Below are 9,989 nucleotides of genomic sequence, written 5' to 3' on the forward strand. Positions count from 1 at the left end.
CAGTAGAGAGCGCGGGTATGGTTTCGAGGATTTGTTTATGGCCGTCTACGGTTTTAGTGACTAGGAGGGATTCTTTGTTCCCTTGACCTTGGGTTTCTATGTGGAAACCATTCTGTCTTATATCCTTGAAGCTCAGAAGATTTCTCTTCGAACTAGGAGAATATAGAGCATCTGGTATTTCAAGTTGTGTGCCATTTGATAGCAACACATAGGCATGGCCATATCCTTCGATAAGGTTTGAGGGACCCGCGATGGTGCTAATATTTGCGGTTTGATAGGTTAGGTTTATGAAGTAACTTTTGTTTCTTAAGATAGTGTGGCTGGATCCACTATCTACGACTATGGTTTCCATTTACTGGTGTGCTTCATTATGAATAGAAGATAGAATTCAGTATTGAGGAATTCAGAAAATGTGATAAATCATAAAGTAAAGCAGTGTCTGAGAATAAAGGCAAATGGAAAAAAAAAAAATGAAACAAATCCCAAAATGAAAAAAATAAAGAACAAAATCAAATTGTATCAGAGTTTCAGATGATTGAATTAATCGAGGAGATCAGCTGTTTCATAGTCCATGGGGTCGGTCTGCTCGTTTGTGGTGTTCTCATCATCAAGGAGGTCGTCACCTTCCAGGTTAGCAGCATCGACTGGCTGAGTCATGTTGGCTTCAGCAGGAGCTTTTCCGTACTTCTGGTATAGATCGCAGTGGATCTTGGGGGTGCGACATTGCTTTGTTGGGTGGTTGAACATCCCACATCTGGTACAAGCAGAGTGATCGGGGTTGGTGTGGCGGGTCGGCTTGGTGATGCCTCGACCACGACCAGGACCATAACTGAGGTTAGGTCGGTTGCCACGACTATGTCCGCGTCCACGTCTTCCACGTCCATGTCCTCGGCCATTACCACGTCCATTACCACGTCCACGGCGGTGATCTGAGGATCTATCGGGTTGAACATGGTAGGACTCTTGACGAGAAGCTGGGACAGGAGCCGATCCCGGGGGCCTCATAGCGCTGTTCCTCATAAGCAGCTGGTTATTCTTCTCAGCGAGGAGAAGACAGGACAACAAGTCTTCGTACAATGTGTGTTTCATTGCACGGTATTGTTGTTGGAGCACAACATTCTCTGTGCTGAATGTGGATAATGTTTTCTCGAGGAGATCATTATCTGTCACATCCTCGCCACAGAGTTTCCGGATGGCAACAATACGAAAGAGTTCGTTGTTGTAATCATCTACGGATTTGTAGTCCTGGAACCGAAGGTTCTTCCAGTCGAAATCTGCCTGAGGCAACTGGACCATTTTCTGATGGTCATATCGCTTTTTCAGCACTTGCCACAATTCAAGTGGATTCTCAAGAGTGAGATATTGCTGCTTAAGGCTCGAGGCCAGATGATGGCGTATGTGACATATCGCCTGAGACTGTCCCTTACGGGATGCAGTGTTACCGTCGGTAATACACGCATCGAGTTCTTTCGATGCAAGGAACAAGCGCATGTCTAGGGCCCACTCGAGGTAGTTATCCCCGGAGACGTGAAGGGCCTCGAATTCACATTTCTGAATGTTTGACATCTGAAACATGAGATTGATTTTGTTAGGGATTGTTTTGAGAAAATTTTGAATGCTGATGATGAAACTTTCTATTTTGAGAATATTTCTATTTTAGGAAAGTTTCTAAATTTGGAAAGTTTCTAATTTGGGTAATTTTCTAAATGAGGAAAGTTTCTATGTCGGGAAAATTTCTATATGAGGAAAGTTTTTATATGAGGAAACTTTCTATTAGAGGGAACTTTCTCGGAAATAGTAAATTTTAAAGGGTATGGTTTTAGTTACCCCGAACATGATGTCGGTTTAATAGCTGTGATTTAATCGGTTAAAGCCGAATGTAATTTCGGTTAATGAGAACCAGGTTTAGCCGGTTTTAGGCGGTTTAGGAGGAACCCTAGGGGAGCCGAATATGATTAGGGTTTTATCTAGGGTTTTAACGGTTTGGAAAACATATTTTGGATGTGGTTTCGAGATCTATAGGATCTGTGGTCGATGGTTTTAATAATTTCACAAGGACAACAAAGAAATCACGTGAAAAGGACTAGGGTTTAAGCATTATGACTTACGATTTTGAAGATTACAAAATCGTGAATCAATGTTAGGATTTAGGGTTGATTTTCTTAGTTTATTCAATCAAGTGTTTCAAGCAAGAGAATCAACAATCAAAATAAGCTGCAACAAGCTTATTAAACATGAAGAAAATCGAATAGGTTTATGCCATAAACATGGCCAAAAACGGTTGTTAGGTTTTTGTAGATTAGGGTTTTATAAAACGAGTTTAAAACCTTTGAACATGCATAAACTTGTAATTTAAACAATCAATCAACAAGTTATCAATCAATCATCAGAGTATCAAACACTTTCAATCAATTAGAGATCGATTTTTTTTTTTTTTTATAGGGTTTTGAAGTGTTTAAACAACATGTTCTATGGCTCTCAGTTTTAGAAGATACCTTTTCCACCTTTGGATTTCTGACAGGCTAATGAAACTGGGAGCTAATAGACCTCAGTTAGCCGCTACAAATTCCAAGGATTGATCACCAAAACTGGAGAAGCTGCTGGTTGAAGAAGGAAAAACTCGGATCTGGTTTTTTTTTTCGGTTGATCGTCGTGTACTGTAAGTGTGCGTGAGGGCGCGTCCGACGTTGGATCGACAAACGGTTTTCACCAGTAGATTCGTCTCGTCGAGGGCTTCGATTTGATATGTAGATCGTCTTCTGGTTCCTCACGGTTTGGAAGATATGCGTCTTTTAAGTTTCGACTTGCTTTTAGGGTTTTGGTGGTGGCCGGATTTATTAGGGTTTTTCGCTCAGAGAGTCTTATCGTGCTGATAACGTGTTGTGAAAACTTAGAAACTTTATTAATCACTGGAATGTATATATAGAGTACATAGGGAATCTAAGTTAAGTACAATGCCCTTGATGGGCTTAATGGGCCGGTATAAGAGTCCATATATGATATGTGTTATAACAGTTATTCGTTTTCAACTTTAAATCAAACAATGAATGGAGCATCTTCATTAAATCAACCTATATGCGGGATCTTCGATCACTTAGTTTAGATTAGAAAATTTCCCATTACAACTCTAGTCAATTTAACCACGACGCTTTGAATGATTTATTTTAGCAAAATTACGCCTTAGTTAATTGTTACCATATATAGTCTTTGTTAGAACTTAGAAAGAATTTGTACATAATTTTAGGGAAAATTGCATTTTAAAACGACCTTTCACTACAAAAAAAACACCGTTTTACAATGTCAAAAATCATCCTAAATTCGTTGTAAAAGCCATATTACGACGAACTAGCGACGTATGGAAATCGTCGTAAACTCATCGTCGTAAACAACATTTCGTCGTAAAATCGTTGTACAATCTAGGACGGTTATAAATCATCGTAACATCAACGTAAAGAGAACGTCGTAAAAGCGTCGTAAGGGTTACGACGACTTTACATTGATTTGCCTCGATTTGGTTTCAGCGTAACCGTCGTAAAGTCGTCGTTAAAAACTAACGTAGTTTTGTCGTATAATATACGACGTATATTTCGTCGTAATTCGATCGTAATAGTTTTTTTTTTTCTTTTAACCGTAAAACCATCGTAAAACACTGATGTATATTCGTCGTATTATACGGCATATACTATACGACGAATATTTTGTCGTAATTGGGTCGTACGTGTTACGACGATTTTACGACAATTTATTAAATAAATAATAAATATATTACGACGATTATACGATGTTTTTTTAAATACTTAATCCGAATTAAAATTTAATTAAAAAAAGAAATAATTAAAATTTAAATTTAATTACAAAAACACCTATCAAAAATCTAAATCTAAACTAATGTCGTCGATCCCCGCATCGTCCTGCTCCGGATCCCTATCTTGCTCCACAGGTTTCTTGCCGGCTCTTCGGTTGGAGACTTCCGGCGCCTGATCCCCGGCTCTAGGAGGATCAACCCCGAGAGACCGGAACATCTCCTCGTCCATCTGCACCGGTGGTTGCCTCTTAGAGGATGAAGAAGATGCCCCGGCGACTCCAGTTGCCCGCAACCTGTCCAACTGCGCCTGGAGCAACGGATTGTCGGCCCCCATAATCTCGAAGAGACCGTACAACTGGTCGTTCTTCGTCTCATACTGAGTCCGCATCTGATGGATCTTCTAGCGGATAACGAGTGGATCCTCTGCCCGGACATGACCAGTCGCCGTAGCGACTGGAGTATCACGGATGGATCCCATCCCTAAAACCCGACCATTCTTTTCAGGGGCAACCTGAAAAAATGTAGAAAACTTATGTAAACAATATAAAGTTAAAATGAAACTAAATAGGAAAAAGAAAGTAAATTAAACTTACATCTTCGAAGATCTGGTCCATCTCCGCCACCGTCAATATCGGGGTGGACTGGACCAAACTACCTCCAGGAGACGTCGGAGGCGTTGCTGAGTGAGTTGCGTCTGCCGCTCCTCGATCCGCGCACAGACGGTGTTGTAGATGTCCTCCGCCCGAGGATCCGTGAATTCGTCGTTCTTCTTTTTATGGGTCTTGGCGAAGACCTTCGTCATCGGAGGAAGTTCTCCTCCGTTTTCTTCAACCTACAAAATCAAATTGAAATTATTAATAAGACAATAAGGTTTATTGAAAAAAAAAACTTATTAATAAAAAATTATCATCATAAGTCGTCTCTCAGCGAAAGGAATCTGGCCGGTAGTGTGCAGGACGTTCTTTAGATTTCCCGCAACGTCAGTAACGTTCCTGAAAAATATAGTAATTACATTTGTAATTAAATCTATATAATATTATAAATTAAACACATTTTAATTTAATTTTAAAAAATACCTGGAAGTGGAACACTTGGCGGCAATAGTCTGGTTGTGCGGGATCAACCAATGGTGCACCAGACCCTCCCAGACGGTATCGGCCATTGGCGCCGGCTTGGCCTTATTGCCGTCGACCTCCCACTTCTGCTTCCAGTCGGAAACGGTGTTGTTGAGCCGGTACTTGACCGCCTTCACACGTTCGTGTGCTGAAGTTTTTCAATGCCAGTTTTGCTAGAAAAAAACAAGTTAGTAATTATTGTTAAAAATAAAAAATAATAAAATAAATCATAATTTTATATAACTTACCGCGAAACACTTGAACCAAGTGTCAATAGTTGTCTGATCCAGCTTCTTCCAGCTGCTATGGGGTTGTACGAAGAACCCTTTGATGATGTCGGAAACGTAACGACCGACTGCGTTGTCGGTCGTAGACCTAGTCAGTAAAAAAAAACAATTGGTTAGATATTTCAATTAATTATAAATTTAAATTTTTTAAATAAAAATTTGTAAAAAGAAAAAAAAATTCATACCAAAATGTCCCCGGGGCTCTATCCGGATCGAGTTTTACTTCCACGACCCGGTTGTCGTAGAAGATCCTTAACCGTAAATTGGACATACAGTTCAGGCTGTATCGGGGCTGCGGCTGGTACTGGTGCTGCTGGTTTGGCTGGTTGTGGTGGAGGCAGTGCAGGCTGTGGTACAACGACCGGTTGTAAAACCGTTCGTTGTGTTCCCGAGGACTCCGGGATGGCGGACCCCGTAGCTGAGGCGGATGGAGCGGTAGCGTCTGGATCAACCATCTCCCGGTAGTGGAACCTCTTGGTCCGGGGAACCATTCGAATAATCTACAAAATTAAATTAATATAATTACTGACACGACACGTGTCCTGTTCACAGCGTTTGAGCATTACTACGATTTTACGACGAATGTTCATTAAACCGTCGTAAAACCGTTATAATAGGCCAACATTTATACTCTCGTACCTCGGAGCTGGAGCAAATCCGGCGGTTGTCAGATGTATGATAATCATTAATGTTACGACGGTTTAACGACGGTTTAATGAACATTCGTCGTAAAATCGTCGTAATGTTACAACGCTTGTACGACGGTTTTACGATGGTTTTTAAAAAAATTATCAAACCCTAAATCTATCAAAAGGCTTTTTGCATTAAGGACAACGCAAAGCTTATTTTAAACTAATATATAACAATAGGTTCATAACTTTATATGTATGACTGATTTAGTACATGAGATAACAAATATTTAAATCATCTTAGCTAATTTATAACCTTTTACTTAACATTTACAAAAAATATGCATGAACTTGTAAATACGTATGATTTTTTTCAAATTTCTGATTTTGATCAGATTGAATATTTTTCATATCAAATAAGATAACCTATCAAAAACATTTGTGAAATAGCTAAAAACCAATCAGATATAAAAGATTCAAAATCTTGGATTTCAACCTTACGACGATTTTACGACGGTTTTGGGAAATCGTCGTAAACATACGACGATTTTACGACGGATGGTCGTAAAGTCGTCGTAATACTTATATACTATTCATGTATAAGACCTAAACTTGAGGTTTATGGTTTACAAAAATTATCGTAAAACCGTCGTAATGGTTATAATTATCATTAAAAAAAATTCAAACAAACACAATTACAAATTAAATAATAACAAACATTCCCTAAAAACATGCATGAAAATCAATCAGATTCATCTTCTTCTAGTACTTCGTCATCATCAGCGTCGTCTTCCGCCAAATCGTCATCATCATCATCAGTTTCAGCAAACTCATCACCTTCTTCTTCTGTATCATCAGGGAGATCTTCAACTTGCCTGTTCTGAGGGTCAATTAAGAAAGTCTCCTCATCAACATCTGGTTCAGTCAGATCTACGCAAGTGTCTTGTTGCAGTGGAACATCATCAACCCCTACAATCTTGCCCCTCGGAGCCACTTTAACTACTGCTAACCATGCGATTCATGTTGCTCAAACTCGGAGATATGGCAGAAATGTGACCTGTATCTTGGTTTGCGGCCTGTATCTTGGTTTGCGAACTCATATACTATCCTTTTACGCCCACCAGTTTGCGACCTGTATCTTGGTTTTTGGCAAAATCGACATTCCTCCAGCTGATCATCATCTTTTCAAAAAATCATACAATTGTCAACACATACATCTATCATCTCAGAAGGTAGACCAAGAATAAAAATCAACTTCTGTATTTCATAGTATGTTGCCGCTGCCAAGTTATCTTCCGGTAGATACTATTTCAGAAAATCAGCCCAATTATCCATGCAAACCTCAGCCAGGTTATATATGATCTGTTTTAATTGACATCATCCTAGCTGCCAACGATAATTTTGACAGACCTTCTCTATATCCTTCGTAGATTGGCTGATTAACATTGCCTAACAAATCATAAAATCATTTGACATCTACATTAGGCTCCTCAACAGCATTACCAGTATGTGTTTCATGAAATACATCAGTCACCATCTCATGCATCCTATCATGATCTAGACCTTGATCAGATTGATACTGATTAGGTTGATGACCATAATTCGATTCATCAAAATCAACATGACTTTGATAATTACTACTACTACCAGCATTCCCATGAGTATTATTGCCATATCCTTCTCCATGTAGATACCAAACAAAATATTGCGGCATAAACCATATATTTAATAAATGCGTCCACACGGTTTTGGTTAGTGTATACCTTGTATTCTTGCATTTCAAACAAGGACAAAACATCTACCCGCTATCTTTCGTTCTCTCCATATCTGTGGCCTGATACATGAATATTTCTAACCCGTTCTTGAATTCTTCTGTCAACGCCCCATCTGAATCTTTACGCATATACATCCAGTTTCTTAGCTCGTATATAGACATCTTGAAAATAATTCAAAAATATCATATTTTTCTATTGTTTAGACAATAAAAGAGACGGTCTCTTGTGTCACGTGTAGACGCGTAAATGGACTAAACCTTTTAATATTATTACTTCTTTTTTCAAAGAAATTACTACTAATTAATTTGGATTTCCAGCAATTGACAACCCACTATATTATGATTTACAACACTATACTAAAGTTTAAGAGACCTAAAATGAGTCTCCAGGATGATGATGCTCTTATGTTTGATTGATGATGTGTTGTGAATGAAAGAAGGAATGAAGATGTATTTATAACAAAATTTCGGATATTACGACGCTTTTACAACGATTTTTTACATCGCTTTTACATCCAACCTTCATATTACGACGATTTTATGCGATAAAATATTTTATCGACATTAGTTAGGTAAACATGTTTTAAATGTTCTTCACCTACCTTCTTTGTCGACGTAAATTCGTCGTAACTGTACATCGGATTTGTATCGTCGTATATTGGTCGTAATGTTACATCCAATTTACGACGATTTTACAATAAATATCAAATCTCTCTTTATCGATGTATAATCGTCGTAAAGCGTCGTAAATTATACGTTGAAGTTACGACGATTTTTTTTTACGACGAAATACGACGTTTTGTTTTTTCCTCGTAAAATCATCGTAAAAACGTTATATAATGCGATGATTTATAAACCATCATAACAAACCGTTGGAAAACGATTGTTTTCTTGTAGTGTTTACCCCATTTCGACTACAAAACAAATCTTTCTTTCGTTGGGATTCTTTCACTATTTCACGCTGTCGTTCTTTCACTTTTCGGTTCTGAATTTTAAAATGTTACGAACTCTAATCCCAAATGGATTTAAAGGTTTTATTTTTGAAGTTTCTAAAACTTATTTTTAATACATATATAAAAAAAGAAATTAACGTTTTAATTTAGAAAACTAAAAATATGCACGTTTTTAAATTTGATGCCAGCACAAACAAAATAACTAGTTTAGAAATTTAAGATGTTAGTATAATTTGTTTGAAAGTTTAAAATGTGAATGAAATATCACCAAAGTTTAATATACTAGTTTTTATTTTAATGGTTTAAAATGCGATTTTCTCCAATCTCTCCTCTCCGTCAAAGTGGAACTAAATGGATACGTGTATAAATGCATACATACGTGGGTGAATTTACTTAGTACATAGAGTTGGGACGAAGTGGACACATGTGTAAACGCATGTACATAAATGGGAGAATTTAATTTATACATAGAAGTGGATACGTGTGTAAATGCATGTACATAAGTGGGAAGAACTTTGTACATAGCTTTTCCTCTCACCTTAGTTCGTGGAAGTGGAACGAAGTGGACACATGTGTAAAATGCATGTACATATAAGTAGGCGTTGTGTGTGAGTATAAATATATTACAAAATAAACATAGTATAGACATACACTGATACACGATAAGGTATCTACGAAAGGAGAGTAGATGACAAGTGTACTAAAGGTAAACATGTTAAAAATGGCCATGTTTTGGGGCAATATCGATATCTTTGTATCGATCTCTTGGCTTCTCCTACTTGAACCGCAACTTCTCCGAGTATCGATACTACATTACCATAGAGGTTTAGGCATTAACCATTATCTTCCATAATCCCATAATTTAATAGTTTTTTTTTTGCCGTTGAGAATCAAATTCAATTTCTGACACACAATCTCTAAAAACAATTCTAGTTGAATTTATTGAGCTACTACATATTTTTATTTCTTTCCATTTCATATATCCCATCTTGAATATTATCTAGTCAGTTAGTTATACCAATATTAGTATGTAATTACTAATATATCTTCTTCTTTTTTTATACCTTATACATGTTAACCACTTTTTTTTTGGTTTTATCAATCATACATGTTAATCATATGCGAGTTAGTTAGGAGGTTATATTATTCTGTCATTAGTTTATACTTACTCTACTTAAACAAATCAAACCATTTTCTAAATGCTTGGGATTAAGCTATCACTAATTTATATTTATTTTACCAACAAATCAAATTATCAAATCATTTCTACCTGCTTATAAATCATTTGATTTGATTTGAAGACAGCTTAATCAAAATTAAGATATTTTCAGTGGAGAAAAAGTTTGAGATATATGACGACAAAAAGAGGGTATGACATCTAACTAATACATTAAACAAATCAATTCATTTAATTACTCGTCCCTTG

The sequence above is a fragment of the Eutrema salsugineum genome, unplaced genomic scaffold, assembly GCF_000478725.1.
Source record: "Eutrema salsugineum unplaced genomic scaffold, Eutsalg1_0 scaffold_7, whole genome shotgun sequence".
In the NCBI taxonomy this organism is placed as follows: domain Eukaryota; kingdom Viridiplantae; phylum Streptophyta; class Magnoliopsida; order Brassicales; family Brassicaceae; genus Eutrema; species Eutrema salsugineum.